Source organism: Xenopus laevis, chromosome 4S (genome assembly GCF_017654675.1).
Source record: "Xenopus laevis strain J_2021 chromosome 4S, Xenopus_laevis_v10.1, whole genome shotgun sequence".
Taxonomy (NCBI): Eukaryota; Metazoa; Chordata; class Amphibia; order Anura; family Pipidae; genus Xenopus; species Xenopus laevis.
The window spans coordinates 3,315,042-3,336,088 of NC_054378.1; the positions used below are offsets into that span (position 1 = coordinate 3,315,042).

The following is a 21,047-nucleotide window of genomic DNA, read 5'->3' on the forward strand; positions in this document are numbered from 1 at the left end:
ACCAGATGTCTGTAAATAATGCCTTCCTAGATCCTGAGGCTTGCTGTATTCTACATTTCTACTCCCCCGTGAGGCTCAACTAAGCTTTAACAGTTTTCAATAGTTTTATGCTTTATTTTAGAAGGTGCAGTGTTCGTCATTAGGATCAATCTCCAGACTGTTCTGCAATTTTTATGTTCGGAATCCAGGTAAGGCGTGTAAATATATAGAGCACCCATTACAAAAAGGGAAAAATTCAGTTTTTGCAATAGGGCACTTGTTAAATGACTGTTATAATGTTGTAATATAAGAGAATCTTTACACCGAAGTACTCATTAATGATGTTACTTGCCACTTAGGTTCAGCTTATGCTCCAAATAGTTCCAAAAAGACTATTTTACTTGGCTTAAAAAACAAATTTCTTCGCTTCCTGCTAATAATATTATTCTGGCAGGAGGCTTGAATGAGTCTTTTCTCAGTTCATTGGATAGATCTGATTGGAAATTGAATAATCCCTGTAAAGAAGTCAAGACAAGCACAGTTTGACAAAGTAATAGATTTCGGAAGAATTTCCTAAGGGATACTGTCGTGGATAAATATGTTTTTTTTTTTTCAAACCGCATCAGTTAATAGTGCTGCTCCAGCAAAATTCTGCACTGAAATCCGTTTCTCAAAAGAGCAAACAGATTTTTTTATATTCAATTTTGAAATCTGACATGGGGCTAGACATATTGTCAGTTTCCCAGCTGCCCCTGGTCATGTGACTTGTGCCTGCACTTTAGGAGAGAAATGCTTTCTGGCAGGCTGCTGTTTTTCCTTCTCAATGTAACTGAATGTGTCTCAGTGGGACATGGGTTTTTACTATTTAGTGCTGTTCTTAGATCTACCAGGCAGCTGTTATCTTGTGTTAGGGAGCTGCTATCTGGTTACCTTCCCATTGTTCTGTTGTTTGGCTGCTGGGGAGGGGGTGATATCACTCCAACTTGCAGTACAGCAGTAAAGAGTGATTGAAGTTTATCAGAGCACAAGTGACATGACTTGGGGCAGCTGGGAAATTGACAATATGTCTAGCCCCATGTCCGATTTCAAAATTGAATATAAAAAAATCTGTTTGCTCTTTTGAGAAATGGATGTCAGTGCAGAATTCTGCTGGAGCAGCACTATTAACTGATTCATTTTGAAAAAATGTTTTTTCCCATGACAGTATCCCTTTAATGAATTAATTTGTCCAAAAATATTTTGGATACATTTGGTATAATATGTCATTGTATTAATCTTTTTATTCTGCATACTATTTTTATCAAATTGATTTTTATGGTTTATTGTAAAACCAAAATAAAATATTTCAAACCAAAAAAAAAGAGAATCTGTATCTAGGGTGACGAATATCCTTAAAAACCAGATAAAGATCGGCATTTGTTAACAGGATTGTCATGATTTTGATGGCAGGGATGTAACTACAGAGGAAGCAGACCCTGTGGCTGCAGGGGGGCACAGGAGGTATAGGGGGCCCCATGAGGCCCTAATTAATGAACAAATTCAATATATATTGGTGGAACGCTGGATATGTTGGGGGCCCTAAAATTAATTTGCTGTGGGGCTCCATAACATTCAGTTACACCACTGATCAATTTTATTAATAAGTTACTCTGTATACATTGCAAGTAATCCACTCTGCCATTTAAAACGGTATTCTTAAACCAATAAAAGTATTTTTTTTAAGTTGTAATAGAGCCAGGAAGTCACGTGACCGAGGGCACATGGGAAACTAAGAACATGTCTAGCCCCCATGTCAGATTTCAAAATTAAATATAAAAAAAAATCTGTTTGCTCTTTTGTAAAATAGATTTCAGCGCAGGATTATGCTGGAGGAGCCCTATTAACTGATGCATTTTGTAAACATCATGTTAAGAATCCCTTTCAAATTTCTCCATTATTTGGCATTTATTAGGCAAAGCTAATTTTTCATTCTGATTTCCAAAATGTATCTTCACTGTAACTTACCAGAACTCTACAAAGCAACTAGAATCTTAATTTCATTTTGCCCAACCAAAATTCTTTGTGCACATAAAACATCCTAGCCTCCCCAAACCAAATTATAGGTACAGCTTCACTGACCTCAGGAGGGGATTTATTCCATTATTTGATTTAAAGGAATTGTTCAGTGTAAAAATAAAAACTGGATAAATAAATAGGCTGTGCAGAATAAAAAATGTTTCTAATATAGTTAGTTAGTTAGGCAAAAATGTAATGTATATAAACTGGAGTGAGTGGATGTGTAACATAATAGCCAGAACACTACTTCCTGCTTTTCAGCTCTCTTGCTTTCCACCGATTGGTTACCAGGCAGTAACCAATCAGAGACTTGAGCAGGGGCCACATGGGTCATAACTGTTGCTTTTGAATCTGAGCTGAATGCTGAGGATCAATTACAAACTCACTGAACAGATATGTCCCATGTGGCCCCCCTTATAGTCACTGACTAACTCAGAGTTAGAGAGCTGAAAAGCAGGAAGTAGTGTTCTGGCTATTATGTTACACATCCACTCACTCCAGCCTTTATACATTACATTTTTGCCTAACTAACTATATCAGAAACATTTTTTATTTTTCACAGACTATCTTTTTACCTAGTTTCATACCTCCCAACATTTTGGACGTAAAAAGAGGGACAACACCCATTTTTGACCACACCCATATTTGTGGCCACACCCCGTAATTACCATGTTCATTTTACAAATTTTGGCAGGTTATAAAAGCTTGAAAATATTTCTCCTTATCTAAACTGTTAAAATTACTTATTTTCTTATCTCAAAATTGTTACAAAGTATCTTAGTTGCACCTGTTAGCTGTACTGGCCTCTCTGCCAAAAGCCAATTAAGTTAGAAATTTTTTTTTTCTGGCTGTTCAGTGCAGAGAAAAGAGGGACTTTCCAGTACAAATGAGGGACCTCAGGTTGAGCTGTCAAAAGAGGGACTGTCCCTCTGAAAAAGGAACAGTTGGGAGGTATGCAGTTTTTATTTTCACACTGAACTATACCTTTAAAGCGTTTTGTCTGTATCAGAGTTAATTCTAGGTTTTGTTGGGGGCGGGGCATCAAGCACAACACCTGCAGAAGAATCTGATCAGGTGAATTACAGGTGGGCAAGTCAAAGAGGAGGAAGCACAGGAGGGAATGGTATTACTGCTGTGAGTGAGAAGCAGCCCAATCTGAATTATATATTCTACACATTTTTGGAGACTGCTTGTCATATGCAAAGTGCAGGGAGAAAATATCTTGCTGTGTGTCTGTGCATGTGTTTCTGTGTGTTTACCCAGGTTATTATGAGTTTATGATCTGCTCCAGTCTGTGTGTGTGCATCAGCGTGAATTTGTTTATTACACAATGTGTCTGTATAGGTTGTGCATATGTATGAGAACCCCTGTATAAGGGCATTGTGTATTGGGTTGGTTCATGTAAGTTTGTTTGTTTCTGTAAATACGACCCGATCAGCTTCTCTAAATGTGTGTTTTTATTTTAGTCTGTTTGCTTGAAAAGGGTACTTTTCAGGTACATCACATATGGACATTTTTATAGCTGTAATTCATCATTCCACCTGCTGTGGATTGCAACTAGGATCATTGGCAAGGGCGCTAAAGAGTTGCCAAAAAGCCGTGAGCCCCCGAATTTGCACCCCTTAAGATACTTGCCATATATAGGTTTACACTGTCATTACTGTCTATTTGTAGTGGGAATTAGAACAGTTAAAGGGATCAAGTCATCGGAAAACATGTTTCAAAAACACATCAGTTAATAGTGCTACTCCTGCAGAATTCTGCACTGAAATCCATTTCTCAAAAGAGCAAACAGATTTTTTTATATTCAATTTTGAAATCTGACATGGGGCTAGACATTTTGTCAATTTCCCAGCTGCCCCCAGTCATGTGACTTGTGCCTGCACTTTAGGAGAGAAATGCTTTCTGGCAGGCTGCTGTTTTTCCTTCTCAATGTAACTGAATGTGTCTCAGTGGGACCTGGATTTTACTATTGAGTGCTGTTCTTAGATCTACCAGGCAGCTGTTATCTTGTGTTAGGGAGCAGCTATCTGGTTACATTCCCATTGTTCTTTTGTTTGGCTGCTGGGGGGGAAAGGGAGGGGGTGATATCAGTCCAACTTGCAGTACAGCAGTAAAGAGTGATTGAAGTTTATCAGAGCACAAGTCACATGACTTGGGGCAGCTGGTTAATTGGCAATATGTCTAGCCCCATGTCAGATTTCAAAATTAAATATAAAAAAATCTGTTTGCTCTTTTGAGAAATGGATTTCAGTGCATAATTCTGCTGGAGCAGCACTATTAACTGATTCATTTTGAAAAAAACATTTTTTCCCATGACAGCATCGCTTTAAAGGTGAGCAGCATTGTAGTGAAGGGCTAGTAACTGCTAATAATATTAATACAGTAGAAACCCCATTTTACGTTTTTCAGGGGACCAGGAAAAAATTATGTAAAATCCGGGAAAAATGTAAAATCAGGGAAATGTATTAAAGTAACTTTTTGTTCAAGTAGTGAAAGGATATACAGTAAGCACAGGAGGGTCCTTTTACTTTGAGGTACAATATTTACTGTATTATTAGAAAGGGTTAAACATTGTAGCGTTAATATTACACTACGGTACAAAATCAAGGTACTAAAAATCGAGGTTTGACTGTAATATGTTTGTCATTGAATTGCATCTTCTGCTTTTTATTAAGATACTAAAGTGGCTCCGCAGCGACACAATATTCATCCATTTCCCAGAAGTAAACCCCCTGTATTTAGTAGCTGGGTACGGCACATTGTAAAAAAAATAATTAGGTGTGTATAAAGTAAACTGTATTTACATCTCTATGGCGTAGGTCGTTGTAAAATATTGGTAAAAATATTGGTAAAATTAGCCTCCCCAGATGCATCCAGACATTTCTTCTGCTAAGCATCACGCTTCCCTCTATGAGCATATCCATTTTCCTTATAGAATCACAGTTACTCGTCCATTAATTATACCCTGTTCTTAGAAAAGTATATACTACATCAGAAAATCCCACCCAGTCTCCTAACACCTTTGCAATAGAACTCCAACCCTCGTTTCCATTACTCGCCTCCTCCGGTCCTTCATTTTTCCTTTATCACTCAGCAGATGTAATAAGGGTCCCTGGGGTCAGACTGGCAGAGACATTTCCCAGTGTCAGGGCGGAACGTGACATGTGATCGGAACAGGACTGGATTGTGGGAGACTGCTGACCCCGGGCCACTGGACCCCCATGTGCCGGCTGTATAAATACATATCAATATATTTTTATTGCAAGACTTTGAACTCGAAACAGAAGAAGCTGAAAATATCATTTCTAGACCTGAAAGGGCTGTCACTGCACTATATTAAGTTGTGCACATTTTTAGTATTATGATTGATAGTAAAATATGGGAACAAAAATGAATTTCCTGTGTATTATCTTATATATATATATATATATATATATATATATATATATATATATATATATATATATATATATATATATATATATATATATATATATATATAGTGAATAAAGTACCCCCTCTTGTAAAATATAAGGATATTATAAGTTACCGAGGAGTTTCATGACCATATAAAAGTACGAGGCAGAAGGCCGAGTGTTTTTATACAGGTCATGGAACTCCGAGGTAACTTCTAATATCCTCATATTTATTAAAGAGGGGGTACTTTATTTATTATAATACACAAATTTCAATGAGTCATGTGACAGAAATGACATCAGAACTCACCGTTTATAACTGATGACATCAGAACTCACCGTTTATAAGGATATCATTTACAGGATATTCATGGCTTTTGTGTATTATATAGATATATATATATAGTGAAAAAGGATTGTGGCACTCTTTTAGTGAAAAAACAAAAAAATGTTTTATTATTAAGCCTCAACGTTTCGATCCCCCACAGGGATCTTCGTCAGGAGCAAAAACAAACAAACAAACATTTTGCTCCTGACGAAGATCCCTGTGGGGGATCGAAACGTTGAGGCTTAATAATAAAACATTTTTTGTTTTTTCACTAAAACCCTGTGAGTGCCGCAATCCTTTTTCACTGCTTATTTCCCATGCTGGCACCCAGGTATTCATTTTGTCTACGGAGTGCACCATTCCTTTGGTTATATATATATATATATATATATATATATATATATATATATTATATATATATATATATATATATATATATATATATATATATATATATATATATATATATATATATATATATATATATATATATATATATGGGAAAATTCCTTTATTATGTTTACATACACGGCTACAAAACATTTTAATATACAGGTATAGGATCCCTTATCCGGAAACCCGATATCCAGAAAGCTCAGAATTAATCCCATAGACTCCATTTTATCCAAATAATCCAAATTTTTTTAAAAAAAAAAAACGATTTCCTTTTTCTGTGTAATAATAAAACAGTCGCTTGTACTTGATCCCAACTAAGATATAATTAATCCTTATTGGAGGCAAAACCAGCCTATTGGGTTTATTTCATGTTTACATGAATTTCTAATAGACGTAAGGCATGAAGATCCAAATTACGGAAAGATCCATTATCCGGAAAAACCCAGGTCCCGAGCATTCTGGATAACAGGTCCCATACCTGTAATACTATTAAAGATGCCCAGCGTTACGACTGACAAGCTTCGTTTGTGTCTGTCTCTCTGTCCCTTGGTTGTTGGTCCTATGCAGTAGATGTTTGTCTCCGGCACACGCTGAGGTTTCTGCATTTGTTCTAATTAACACCGAGAGGAATTTTAATACAGTTCAACCCCCGCTGCTAAATCCACCTGCAACCACGCGTTCCATTCAAGGCTTCTTATCAGACTAATGAAACGACTGGAGCAAACAGTTTTTATACTTTGTATATCAGAAATATTGTGGGAACTGTTATTATTATTATTCTCTATGGGCTAAATAGGAAACCTGAGTTTTTCATTCGGTTATTTAACTTCTTGTGATTTCTGAAATATTTAAGGTGGTCCCTCTACCTAGAGCTATTTCATACTGCACACAGCTCAGTCCGATAGCTGACACTTCAATCACTTTGTTACACCAGATACTAAATAACACATTGCTTATTCTCCTGCAATCATTTTTGAGATTCAACTTTTAACTTCTGAATGCAAAATGCTTCCTTATAAAGTAACTTCAAATTGGTTTCCACCTCGTTGTTTAGACCCTTTAAAGGATAAGTAAACCTTTAAAATAAGTGAATGTAAAATTGATGAGGGGACTATTCTAAGCACTTTTGCAATATACATTCATTATTTATTTTATTTTGATTCCAAGATATTAAGGGATACATGTGCTGTTACTTTGAATGAATTTTGTTACAACAGCGCCACCTGCTGGTCAGTTTCCCACCAGTCTGACCAGCAAGTAGTCAAGGAAGTTGTCAGGAGAAAGAAAGAGGCTGATGTTCTTCTGCTTAGGAAAGATGTGAGAAAGGTTTTTAATTCTAAGCAGAAGAACATCAGCCTCTTTCTTTCTCCTGACAACTGTCTTGACTACTTGCTGGTAACAGCACATGTATCCCTTAATATCTTGGAATAAAAATAAAATAAATAATGAATGTACATTGCAAAAGTGCTTAGAATAGTCCCCCCCATCAATTTTACATTCACTTATTTTAAAGGTTTACTTATCCTTTAACAGGTACCTGCCCAGCACCCCCCTATCGTTCTACCCTAGGCAGGTGTCTCCTCTGCTTACCCTTAGTTCTGGCCCTGCTTTAAATGCTGTCAATAAATTAGGGATTCAATACACTCACGATTAGCTGCAACTTTTAAAACAATTATTCCTTGTCAGTGCTACCTTTGGATTATCTGGTGACTCGACGCAAATGTAATCCAAAATTGGAGAGAGAAGAAGATGCACTCGGATGGTTATATCCAGGGTACATGAAGTACAAAAGATCATATTTCATATCATATTCATGTTTAATGATCTTTCCTACTCCGCACCAATAAAAGTTTGCAGGTACTTGACGGGTGCAGCGTCGATTCCACACCTATCCCTCTACCTCCCCCCACACACACCACAAATCTCCTACCCCAAATAATACATACACACCGCTGGTTTGGAAAGAGATGGCCGCAGTTGTTTATTTAACCAATAATACAATTATAATCATGTATAACATTTTTTAACCTTTTAACAACCGTTTGTATAACAAACTTTTAAACCTTTAACATATTATTCCCCCACCCGAGGAGGAGGGAATGGGGGTGGGGTATCTGTACCCAAACTGCCAAGATAGGTTCCTGTTCCTTTCTCCCAACCCTAAACCGGGCTGCATACCACAATATGAGGACCCAGGCCTACCAGGCTATTTCCACTGACTATGACAGACCCCCCTTTTAACTTCCCCTGGGGGTCCTTGCAAAGATACCCCCTCAACTGCGACTAACACACATAATATAGGGAGGGAGGGTGGGATGCTGCGTCCTTCTTCCTCCACGTCCCGGCGCCGAATGGTAAGTATTACCGCTGTTCCTTTCCTCTTCTGATTCGCCCGGGACTCCCAGCCAATCAGCACCTGCAACAGAAAAAGGGTGAGGGGCGGGGATAGCTGTCTCCTAAGGCCTCGTCAAGACCCTGTTGCCCCTATTCAGGCCATGGGGTCCCCTTACGTACACCGCATCTGACCGTCCGAGTGCATCTCCTTCTCCAATTTCAGCTTCTAAATTACTGACCCGATGGCCCCTTCAAGCACAACTTCAGAAATGCGCAGTTCAGATTTACAATGTAAAAACTGCCATTGTTAATTTGAGATTTGTATTCTATTTACAACTTTTATGGCATTTCATCTCAATTAAAAACAACATTTGGAGAACACTGTAGTCACATACTTGTAGGGGCCGATTCACTATGGGTCGAATATCGAGGGTTAAATAACCCTCGATATTCGACTAGGAATTAAAATCCTTCGACTTCGATAGTCGAAGGATTTAGCGCAGATAGTTCGATCGAACGATCGAAGGATAATTCCTTCAATTGAACGATAAAATCCTTCGAATCGAACGATTCGAAGGATTTTAATCCAACGATCGAAGGAATATCCTTCGATCAAAAAAAGTTAGCCAAGCCTATGGGGACCTTCCTCATAGGCTAACATTGACTTCGGTAGCTTTTAGATGGGGAACTAGGGGGTCGAAGTTTTTTTTAAAGAGACAGTACTTCGACTATCGAATGGTCAAATAGTCGAACGATTTTTACTTCAAATAGTTCGATTCGAAGTCGTAGTCGAAGGTCGAAGTAGCCCATTCGATGGTCAAAGTAGCCCAAGAAAAACTTCGAAATTCGAAGTTTTTTACCTTCGAATCCTTCACTCGAAGTTAGTGAATCGGCCCCGTAGTGTGTTGTAGACACTGCATGTAAACAAGTATAATCCAGCCAGCAAATATCTTCCATTCACTGTATAAGACTGATGTTTAATGTGGGCACCTAAGATCTGAAAATAGCTCCAAACACCTGTGAGTATGTGTCCTTGGAAAGCTTTACTGTGTTGTAAATATATCATGGAACATTCATTTACTGGTTGGACTTTGGGCAGATGTTTTCTTGTCTTGGGCAGTGCGCACTGTGCTGTTCATTCATCTGGACAGTGTCCGGCGCTACATACTGTGCTGTCCGCTCATCTGGACAATATTCTGTACAATATAAGACACAAGACAGGCATCATGAATATCACTCCTTCGAAATTGCCATGGAAATAATTATTGGTTGAACTTATCTTATAGTTTGCATTAAATAGTATCATTTACACTTTAGGTAGGTAAAACACCTGCCAAGGCCAGGGTCGGTATTACAAATTTACCGGCAATGTAGTTGCCGATAAATTTGTAATACCCTAAACAAAAGTCCTTGGCCTGCCCCTATTCCACTCGAAACGTAACTTTTCTCTGCCAGGATGGCTCCTCAACCCACTTTCTGGCCATCGCGCGATGTGGCTCCCCACCCTTTTACGCCACGGTCCACCCCTTTTGTTCCCGCCAGGGCCGGAATTAGGGGTAGGCGGAGGCAGCTGCCTAGGGCGCAATGATTAGGGGGCGCTGGACAGCTACCCAGTGTCGGACTGGCCCGGTGGGCCCCGACCCTCGTGGGCCCCCCGCCGGGCCAGACCCCCTCTATATAAAAAACATTTTAAAAAATAAAAGTTTTCGGCGATGCGCATCGCCGCTGCGCATGCGCACCGAGAAGCTCCGCTCGCGCATGTGCATGGTGGCGTTCGAGCGGCGCATATGCACAGTCGCGCCGAACTCGGTGCGGCGCAGTAGGGCGGCGGGGGGCCCTGGACCAGCAGTCCCGGTGGGCCCCGGGCCCCCCAGTCCGACCCTGCAGCTACTGTACCTCTTCTGCCTACCCCTAGACCGGACTCATTTGGAATTCAGCGTGCGATATGCGCCCGCACTATATTGCGCATGCGTGCGAGCGTTGTTGCACCACATGCGCGCCATTGGTGTTACTGCGCATGTGATGGGGGAAGGGAGGGGGCGAGCAGGCGGCTGGGCTACCTAGGGCTCCCGGTTTGCCTGGCCCACCTCTGGTTCCGTCCCCAAAACTTTTGAAATTTTATCAAAAGGTGGCAAACCTATTTACATGAAATGATACATTCCTAACAGTGTCGGACTGGCCCACTGGGATACCAGGAAAACTCCCGGTGGGCCCAGGTGTCAGTGGCCCCTCCTGCTTCAAAACATTTAACATATTTCATAGCTATGTACTATTTCTATGAGAACAAAGAGACTAAATAGATTGAATAATAGATTATAGTCTGTAAGAAAAGAGATTAGCAGAATAGAGGTTGCGTGAGGAGAGGAATTATAATAGTACTGAGATTGGGCCCCTGATCTAAGGACTTTTGGTGAGCCCCTGGTCTAAGGTTTGTGGGTGGGCCCCTGGTGTCCCAGTCCAACACTGATTCCTAACAAAAGTTTCCTTTTGCAAAACAAAAATAAAATGATAAATTCAGTCCTTACAGACTTCAGATTAGCCCTGGGCAGTTACTGTTTCCATACAAACACTGTCTGTCAGGGGGAAAGCACAAATACCTTATGGGTGAACTTTCTTTTTACAGGCACTGGAACAACTTTGTGTGAAAAAAAATGATCCTGCCCCCCATGAACAAAATTGTGGGCAACTCACAAGGCAAGTAAAATTGTGGGTTGTCCCCCTCTAGTCCCCCGAGGTTACATTGTGTGCTTCTTCTGTAGTTGCAACAGTAGCAACAAGCAAGTTAATTGGAGGAGGGGAAGAGGCTCAGCTCCTGTTAGAAAACATTTGGGGCAGGTCTTAATAATGGGGCTTTTATTTACCCAGATATTGATCGGCACCACAATACTACCAGCACATTTACTGGAAATGTGGACCATACAATTAATAAATTATACTTTATTCAGCAGCAGATCCTTTTAAAGGGGTGGTTCACCTTTAAGGTAACTTTATTATGTTATAGAACGGCTAATTCGAAGCAACTTTTCAATTGGTTTTCGTTATTATTTTTTTTATTGTTTTATAGTTATTTGCCTTATACTTCTGAGTCTTTGCAGCTTTCAAATGAGCATCGTTGAAAGTTTTTTAAAGTTGTACGGTTCTTGACAAATAAATCCGGATCCTTTGGTTTTGCTACTTGTGTCGGTGTCTGTACTCTGGGGTCTCAAGGGTTCCCCCAGGACATGTCGCAGGGGTACACTTATTAGTACAATCCTAAGTCACCCCCAAATGTGGGCTGCAGTGCCATTGACTTTTAAATTATTCCCCATGTTCTTTTGACTTCTTATGAATGAAAATTAGTGGAAAAGGGGAGCCAGGACTGCAATGAAGATCTAGAGCAATCAGGCCCAGACTGGCAATCTGTGGGTTCTGAGTGGCCGCTATAAGGTGCCATAAAAAGTCACTATTTAGTGGGCTGGTAGGGGCTGATTGGGCCTCTGTGTACCCGAAATGCCAGGGCCTATTTTAATTCAAAGTCCGGACCTGCTTACAAATAAAGGTGGATCTACATGTACTTTAAAGGGATACTGTCATGGGAAAAAAAAATTTTTCAAAATGAATGAGTTAATAGTGCTGCTCCAGCAGAATTCTGCACTGAAATCCATTTCTCAAAAGAGCAAACAGATTTTTATGTATTCAATTTTGAAATCTGACATGGGGCTAGACATATTGTCAATTTCCCAGCTGCTCCCAAGGAGAAAAAAGTGATTTTTATTTTCAGAACTTCGACCTGACGTTTCGGCCCCACCAAGGCCTTTCTCAAAGTCTCAAATATATATATATTTGAGACTTTGAGAAAGGCCTTGGTGGGGCCGAAACGTCAGGTCGAAGTTCTGAAAATAAAAATCACTTTTTACCTATAAGTCCTGTGAGTGTGGATCCTTTTGGATATATATATATAAAAAAGTAAAGAGTAAAACAGCTGAATGATGTACTCCTTATAAATTGGATTACAGAATGTATCATGTAGTTGATATATCATATAGTACAACTTTTACAAAGAGCAGCATATTCCTGTACTCTGAACAAAGCATCTTTATTACATATAGATATACTGTACGTTTATATTGTACATGTAGAACAAAGGTAGTGAGCGGAGAGAAAACCTTCTGTTGCATAAGGTAATATTGTCACCCTCTAACCCCCTGTCCTTTGCCCTGCTGCACAACATTCCCCACATTTTCTACTTCTCCTAATTAATCTCCTCTGACTGAAGTGACACTTTAACTCTAGCGGACTCTTGCTCCTTATATAATCCAGAGTCCTCATGCAGAAGTACCTGTGGCAGTAACCGGAATTCGGAGGGTGCAAGTGCTGCCAGGGTCACTGCAATCTCGGGCACAGGGCTTTCAGGAGAAAGAAAAAATTACCACCAATAATTTGTTACACAAAGTTGTTGCTGGATTTATGTTTCCATAACATCGCGGAGTGGGTTCCTGCACTGCTGAAAGGATCCCGGAAATCTTCAGGTAATGTTTGGTTCTAAGACATATTATTGTGAATATTAAGAGGAATTGTGGAATTCTCTTTTGGTTAGATCATTCTGTTCAGTAGGTACATTGGGCTGATACTGGTGCGAAGAAATGAATTTTAGCAGAAGCTCAAAAATTACAATTCTCTGCCAATGAGGTCTTTGTCTATGTTGTGACTTATACCTGTATATGAAACAAGATTCAGGAACAAAATTAAACATTATTAAGTGATTAGCAGATGACAGACTAACATACAGTACTCAGGGATTCCTTGAACAGACAGCAGTTTGGTTATACAATACCTGGTAGCTGTGGGGCTAAGACGGATCATCATTTACAAAGTAAGGACAGAATACAAGGTTGTTGCACTGATTTCTATTGCATCTGGGTATTTAAACCTGAGCCCAACATTGGCTCAGGCATCTACAGGTACAAAGCTCCATTTCACTAGCCACATGTGGAAGGAGTTCTACCCAGGTGGTAGACCAGCACCTTGTTGGGTGACGAACCAACCCAAATGCATAACACTTGGTTGTGCTAACCTGTTGAGATCCATTACCCCCCAGGCACACCAGCTGGAAAAACTTGACATGATGGGGGAATATAATGCAGGAGGGAAATGCAATTTAGGTCTCAAAGTTTGCACCAGGTCTAGTATGTTATCTGATGTTTAGTAGGGATCTACTGAATCCATAATATTTGGCTTTGTTTTAATAAAAGTCCTCCATAAACTATTCAGCTGAACACCTAACCACATCCAAACCCTAATTTGAGAAAATTCCAAAAAAAACGGATCAGTTGTGAATATTAAAAAATGTTAACTTTCAAGTTATATGACTTTAAAGGTACAGAACCAGCTGACCAAACTCTTGTAAATCCTTTAAAAAAAAAGTGTTAGCATTTAGCCAAATCCTGAACCAAATCCTTCATGTGTTGCGTCGCTAATGATTTGTGCTACTTTCCGGTTGGTTTCTCTGACTACTGAAAACCTTGAGACAATTATTACATTAACCTACGTCTGTTGAGATGTAATAAAGTGGCACTTATATATAAATATATATATATACATATATGGAAGAGGTGCACTGTGTGCTTTTAGAGCCATTTCGTCAGTGAAATAAATCTAAAATGATCCGGTTCTCTGTGCAGATATGATCATGGGCACAGTGGTCTCCAACTAGTCGCTCAATAGCAACATGTTGATCTCTGACCCCTTGGATGTTGCTCTGAGTGGCCTCTCAGTTAGCCAATTAAGTTAACACCTTTATAGCCCTTGTATTATGTTGCATTTCATTAAAGGAGAAGGTAACCCCCTGGGCGCAAAAACCCTCTCCCCTGTGTTGCTTCCCCTCCCTCCTCCCCCCTGGCCTACCCGTCCCGCTGGGCAAATGCCCCTAACTTATTACTTACCCCTCTGCGCAGGTCCAGTCTACGGAGTTCACCAACACCATCTTCTTCCACGCGATCTTCTTCCTGCTTTGACCGGCGTTTGGCGCATGCACAGTAGGAGCATTTACCGGTACGGATCTACTGCGCATGCGCCAAAAGTCACAAAGTTTTCCGATTTCACTTCGTGACTTTAGGCACATGCGCAGTAGATCCGTACTGGCGAAATGCTCCTACTGCGCATGCGCCGGTCAAAGCAGGAAGAAGATCGCTTGGAAGAAGATGGCGTCGGTGAACTCCATAGACTGGACCTGCGCAGAAGGGTAAGTAACAAGTTAGGGGCATGGGGAGGGAGGGAGGAGGGAGGAGGGAGGAGAAGCAACATAGGGGAGGGGGGAAGGATTTTTGCGCCCAGGGGGTTTCCTTCCCCTTTAATGGTAGTATGACACCTTTACCTGTAATGCCCAGTGTCAATGCAGGAGAAAGTTATTATTATTATTATTATTATTAGAAAGCATATGGCCAGAAAGCTCGTCATTAGTGATGGGCGAATTTCTCCCGTTTTGCTTCACCAAAAAATTGCGAAACTGCAAAAAAAATTTGCGAAACTCGAAAATTGTCGCCCGTGTCAATTTTCACACCAGCGTTAAAGTCAATGGGCGTCTAAATAGTGTTGATCTGACTCGGCATTCTTCTTGCATTCAACCACATTGTATTTTTGAAGGGTAGGCTGGGGTGCATTCCCCACTCAGGCTCATAACCTGCCTTCTAAATTGCCTGTCTAAATGATGAGCAAGTTGGGGTGCTACAGAGTGGACGGGGTGCAAGGGAGCCTTATGGCAGGGTAAGGACAAGGGTGCAACCACCCCATACAAGTTATTTATGTTGTTGCGAATGAAACAATATCCCCAAAGCAAATGTTGGGTAAATAAGCGCTAAGGGATGTCAGGGTGTTATTAAATGATCCCCCAGGATGTCTGTGTCACAGTTAAACATTCACATTGTATAAATGGAACTTTTTAACATGTATTTCTTGTATATCAATGTAATTTAAAATGATGTGTTACACCAAAAGGATCCCCCCTGGGCCTGCAATTTAGTTTAAAGGGATACTGTCATGGAAAAAACATTTTTTTTCAAAATGAATCAGTTAATAGTGCTGCTCCAGGAGAATTCTGCACTGCAATCCATTTCTCAAAAAAGCAAACAGATTTTTTTATATTCAATTTTGAAATCTGACATGGGGCTAGACATTTTGTTGATTTCCCAGCTGCCCCCAGTCATGTGACTTGTGCTCTGATAAACTTCTGTCACTCTTTACTGCTGTACTGCAAGTTGGAGTGATATCACCCCCCTCCCTTTTCCCCCCAGCAGCCAAACAACAGAACAATGGGAAGGTAACCAGATAGCAGCTCCCTAACACAAGATAACAGCTGCCTGGTAGATCTAAGAACAACACTCAATAGTAAAATCCAGGTCCCACTGAGACACATTCAGTTACATTGAGAAGGAAAAACAGCAGCCTGCCAGAAAGCATTTCTCTCCCAAAGTGCAGGCACAAGTCACATGACCAGGGGCAGCTGGGATCAAACGAAAAATTGTTCGATCGAACGATTAAATCCTTCGAATCGTTCCATTCAAAGGATTTTAATCCATCGACCAAACGATTTTTCTTCGACCTAAAAAAGCTTAGAAAGCCTATGGCCTTCCCCGTAGGCTAACATTGACTTCGGTAGGTTTTAGGTGGCGAACTAGGGGGTCGAAGTTTTTTTTTAAAGAGACAGTACTTCGACTATCGAATGGTCGAAAAGTCGAACGATAGACGAAGGTCGAAATAGCCCATTCGATGGTCGAATTAGCCAAAATAAATTCAAAGTTTTTTTTATTCTATTCCTTCACTCGAACTAAGTAAATGGGCCCCATAGTGTTACCCTCGATAAATGCCCCTAACTATTTACTAACCCCTCTTTGTAGATTCAGGCATCGGAGTTCACGGACGCCATCTTCTTCTATTTGGTAATCTTTGGGTCTTCTTCCGGCTCTTCTGCAATTTTCGGCAGTTTCGGCACATGCGCATTTATCAAAAACCAGAAGACCTACGCATGCACCAAGACGGCGCTTACTTCATGAAGATTACCGAAGAGAAGAAGATGGCGCCATGAACTTTGATGCCCTGAATCTACAACGAGGGGAAAGTAAAGAGTTAGGGGCATTTACCAGAGGTAACACCTAGGCTGGGGGGAAGGAGGGAGGGGGGTCTATGTAGAGTAGGAGGGTAGGGGATTTTAATATAAAGGGTTTCGTTCTACTTTAACCAGGATAACCTATCGGGTTGCATGAGAAGTTTCAGTTACGCTGTTTGACTGTAATTTTACTTTCCCTATGGAGAATGCCTTGGCTGCTGTAAGCAATAGAGCAGAGCAAGAAGATGAATGTTCTGTACAGAGGATAAGCTTGCTGTCTGTTTAAGAGAAAACAGAGAAGACTTGCCCTAGTTGTACGTGGGGAGTATTTCATGTTTAATTTTGTGTAAAACCATGTGCTAAATGCCTCGTTGATCTTGAGCAGAAACCCTTCCCTGCACTGATGAGCATTACACGGCTGAAACAATTCTCTGTAGGTGGTTTCTGCCTTAGTATTTGGCCACAGTTCAATTCACATATACATGACAGGACTGGGAGCCCAATATTCACTTTCTCTGCTCCCAAGTTATCCCATTCTTATACTTACACACGCAGCCGACTGAACTCACAACAAAGAAATGCCGATAAAACAAAGTAGTGAACACCCCAGAGTACGTTCCCCCCCCAAGTGACAGAAAACACCTGCCCTCAGCGACCCAATTTTGTGCTTTGTGTTGCTTCTGTCGGTTATGCAGAGAAACGAGGCTGCCCGGTAAAGAAGAGAGTTGTGAAGCCGAGAGAAAGTTTTGCCTTATTGTGCTGATTACTATTAAAGGTAAGGCTGCAGCCGAGGGCAGTATATAATTAAGCTTTAATTATTGTGGAGTCAAAGGCTAAATTACTTAAATGAATGGCCGTAATAGAATTCCAGAAACGCTGAAGGTACACAATATACTTTAATGGCATTGCATGATGGTATCAGAGATCCTTAAATTTTCCGGAATGTTATTTTTTTAAATGTAATATAATAAGGGTTTCAAGACTTCCTGGGTGAAGTGCCAATGGTGGAAGAGATGAGAAATTCCACAAATGTATCATTTGAGTGCAGTGTCGGATTGGGGCACAAGGGGCCTACCCAAAAAACTTTGACCAGGGGCCCACCAATTAATCTTAGACCAAGAGCCACCTCTCAGTACTATTATTCTTCCTCTCCTCAACCACTATTCTCTAAGTCTCTTTTCTTTACATATTATACTCTTATTATTCCATCCATTGAATGGCCATGAAATAGACAATATGTCTAGCAGCATGAGGGCCTATTGATACCTGGGCCCACCTGGACTTTTCCTGGTATCCAGTGGGCCAGTCCAAAACAGTTTGTGTACAGATATAAAAGTGAGGGTAGCAATGGAACGAATAGCCTCTAGGAAGGTTGGACATCCCTACTTTATAACAGAACCAGCTAGGTACCTGGGGCTGAACTTGGCCTTCAAGGCATATTTAGGGTCCCTAACATTCATCACATTGCTATGTCTCTTTTGTAAGGCCTCATTATTTTATTATTATCTGGTCCATTAGCATGTGATATAGGGTTTAATGTATCCACTGCAAGAAAATGTTGGATAAGACTTACTAATTAACAAGCTATTTCATCCCTAGACCAGTGTCGGACTGGACCACCGGGATACCAGGAAAATGCCCGTTGGGCCCAGGTGTCAGTGGGCCTCTTGCTTCTAAACGTTTGGTCTATTTCATGGCCATTCCCTATTTATGGGAAAAAATGCTTAGGGGCCAATTCATTAACTTCGAGTGAAGGAATAGAAGAAAAAAAACTTCGAATTTCGAAGTGTTTTTTGACTACTTTGACCATCGAATGGGCTACTTCAACCTTCGACTACGACTTCGAATCGAAGGATTCGAACTTAAAATCGTTTCGAATTGTTCTATCTCAGGATTATTCTATCGCACGATGATTCCTTCGATCATTCGATCACAGTATTTGCGCAAAATCCTTCGACTTCGATATTCGAAGTCGAAGGATTTTCATTCCCAGTCGAATATCGAGGGTTAATTAACCCTCGATATTGGACCCTTGATGAATTTGCCCCTTAATAATGAAAGAATATAGTAGATATTAAAGTAGATATTAAAGACTAGGGGGTAAATTTATCAAAGAGTGAAGTTCCGCCACTAGAGTGAAATTCCGCAGCTCATTTCTATGGGATTTTGAAAGGCGTATTTATCAATGGGTGAAAGTGAAAGTTCACCCTTTGATAAATACGCCTATAAAAATCCCATAGAAATAAATGGAGAGTGGCGGAATTTCACTCTAGTGGCGGAACTTCACTTTTAACTTCACTCTTTGATAAATATACCCCTAGGAGAATAAAGAGGTTGAGTGAGGAGAGGAGGTATAATAGTTTGCAGGGGAGGCATCATGAGGGGGAGGGGAGGCATCATGAGGGGGAGGGGAGGCATCATGAGGGGGACCAAGAGTATAGGAGACCCAGTAGGTCCACTGCTCTAAATTTATTTTGCCGTAGGACCCACAAAATTCTACTTACACCACCAGCAGTATGTTCTTTCCATATCTGAGTGGGTTTCCTTGGTATGTGCCAGTTTCCTTCATAATGCCAAAAACATAAAGGCAGGTTAATTGGCTCATTGTTAAAATGACATTAGTGTGTAAACATTTATGTGGCTTTAGTGTAGAGTTAAGACTGAAAACTCCGTCAGGGCAGGGACTGAGTTTAATCCCCAATGAACTGCAAAATATACAAGTGCTATATAATAATGGATAATAAATACATATTTCTAGTTTTCTCCTATCTACTGCTGTCAGCCATGTGGCCATATCATACTTCTGTCAGGGCTTCTTGGCTCAGTTAGCGAAGCAGTTCGGACCAAGGAGGAAGCACCAGGCTAACAAAGTCCAGTTTGTGGTATCCAAGGGGTCAAGAAGAATCGTAAACGAGTTTCAGGAAACCCCCAGAAACACAAGTAATAGTGACCTATAATCGGGCATTGAACCCGAGACCTCTGCGTCCTTTTATTTTCAAAATTTGCACCGATCTTCTATGTGATAACGTCACGTGCCCAGTACGATGATGCAGCTTCACGGCCCTGAGTGCCGCCATCTTGCCGAAGGGCATTGCTCCAAAAAGTAGAGCTTCTGACAACTTCACCACTTTCAAAAGCCGTCACTAGGTTGAGTTCCTCGCCATTACAATATCTGGTAGATGGCCTCAATGCTTCTTATGTTTGTCTAAAATTCAGTGTTTATTAAAATAAAAAAATGTTGCACCAGGATCCTCTGGCTGAAACAGTGAGTCACTGGTTGCTCATATGCCAAAACAGCACATAATAATGTGTGTAACAAACAAAATGAGTTGTAATTCATAATACATTGTTAAGATATATACAACACTAAACAGCAACAATCAGAAAGGCTTATCTATATTAAAGCACATCTCCAAATCTATATCCTGATTATCGGTAAAAAGGATAAAATACACAAATAGCTCGGCCACTTTCAGATTATGCACTTTATTCTCAAACTGAAGGCCTAAACCAAGTACAATGATTATTAATAATCTGATACCAGTAGAAATGATACCAGCTTGGAGAAATCAATCTACGGGGAACAAAAGAGAATGAATTCCTTCGGTTTCTTTGGTGCAAATCTGTTTATTTGAAAATGCTTCTTACAATGCGGTTAGTTAAACTATGACCTGGGGCTTGCAGGGGACACCATTCATTCTGGATTTGTTGATTAGTCACATAAACCTAATAACTTTCTGTAAGGAGGTCAGTAGGAACCAAGATGCGGTGGCTGTGATCGATTTAGATGTTCTTAAGGTGCCACACAGGATTAAAAAAATATACTGAGCAGTAAGGACAATTCAATACTTTTGGATTGAAAAAAAGTTTAAAATACAGAGCAAAGACAGGAGATTTTTTCTGGACCAGTTAAATATATCGAGCCACTTAGGAGTACTTGGGCCACTCATATGTGTCATATGGTCCCTCTACAATCCTGCACTGATTTGTTATATAAAATATATATAAATCTTAATTATTATTATTTTCTATTATTTAATATTTTTATTCATATCCTCTGCTATCCATCTTCTAGTGTTGGACTGGAGCGTCCAGTGCCCACAGGGGCTGCCTCTAAGGGCCCCTCGCCCCAGTCGCAAGCTCTATCACCTCCAAATGTTACCCCTTCCCATTCTTTGCATCCCTTATTTCCTCCTTGCAGCACCCCCAGTTCCTAGGGGTCGTCAGGGGCCATGGGGCAGCCATTTTTCCCCTGATGTCCTGCTGGCCCAGTCTGACCTTGGCATCTTCCAGAATTTATTAATCAAGCCACTGTCTATTATCAGTTTGCAGTTCACTACTCACAAGAGTTGTTTACATCAGCTATAGTCTTAACATGTTTACAGTAAATCAAGCAGTTCCCCTTTAAAGGACAAGGAATAGCATTTTACAATTGGGTTGCCAAAAGTTAGGCACC

General features: G+C 40.5%; 1 protein-coding gene across 2 annotated transcripts in view; it reads left to right on the top strand.

The window, feature by feature from the left end:
- Positions 1-12,843: 12,843 nt before the first annotated feature.
- The window catches only part of slc22a8.S (solute carrier family 22 (organic anion transporter), member 8 S homeolog), a 34,934-nt gene continuing 26,730 nt past the window's right edge, over positions 12,844-21,047 (top strand). Inside the window, 1 exon segment of one of the 2 annotated variants that reach the window (NM_001094192.1) lies at positions 12,844-13,019. The gene's annotated coding sequence lies outside the window, so the exon portion shown is untranslated. 2 annotated transcript variants of the gene reach the window in all.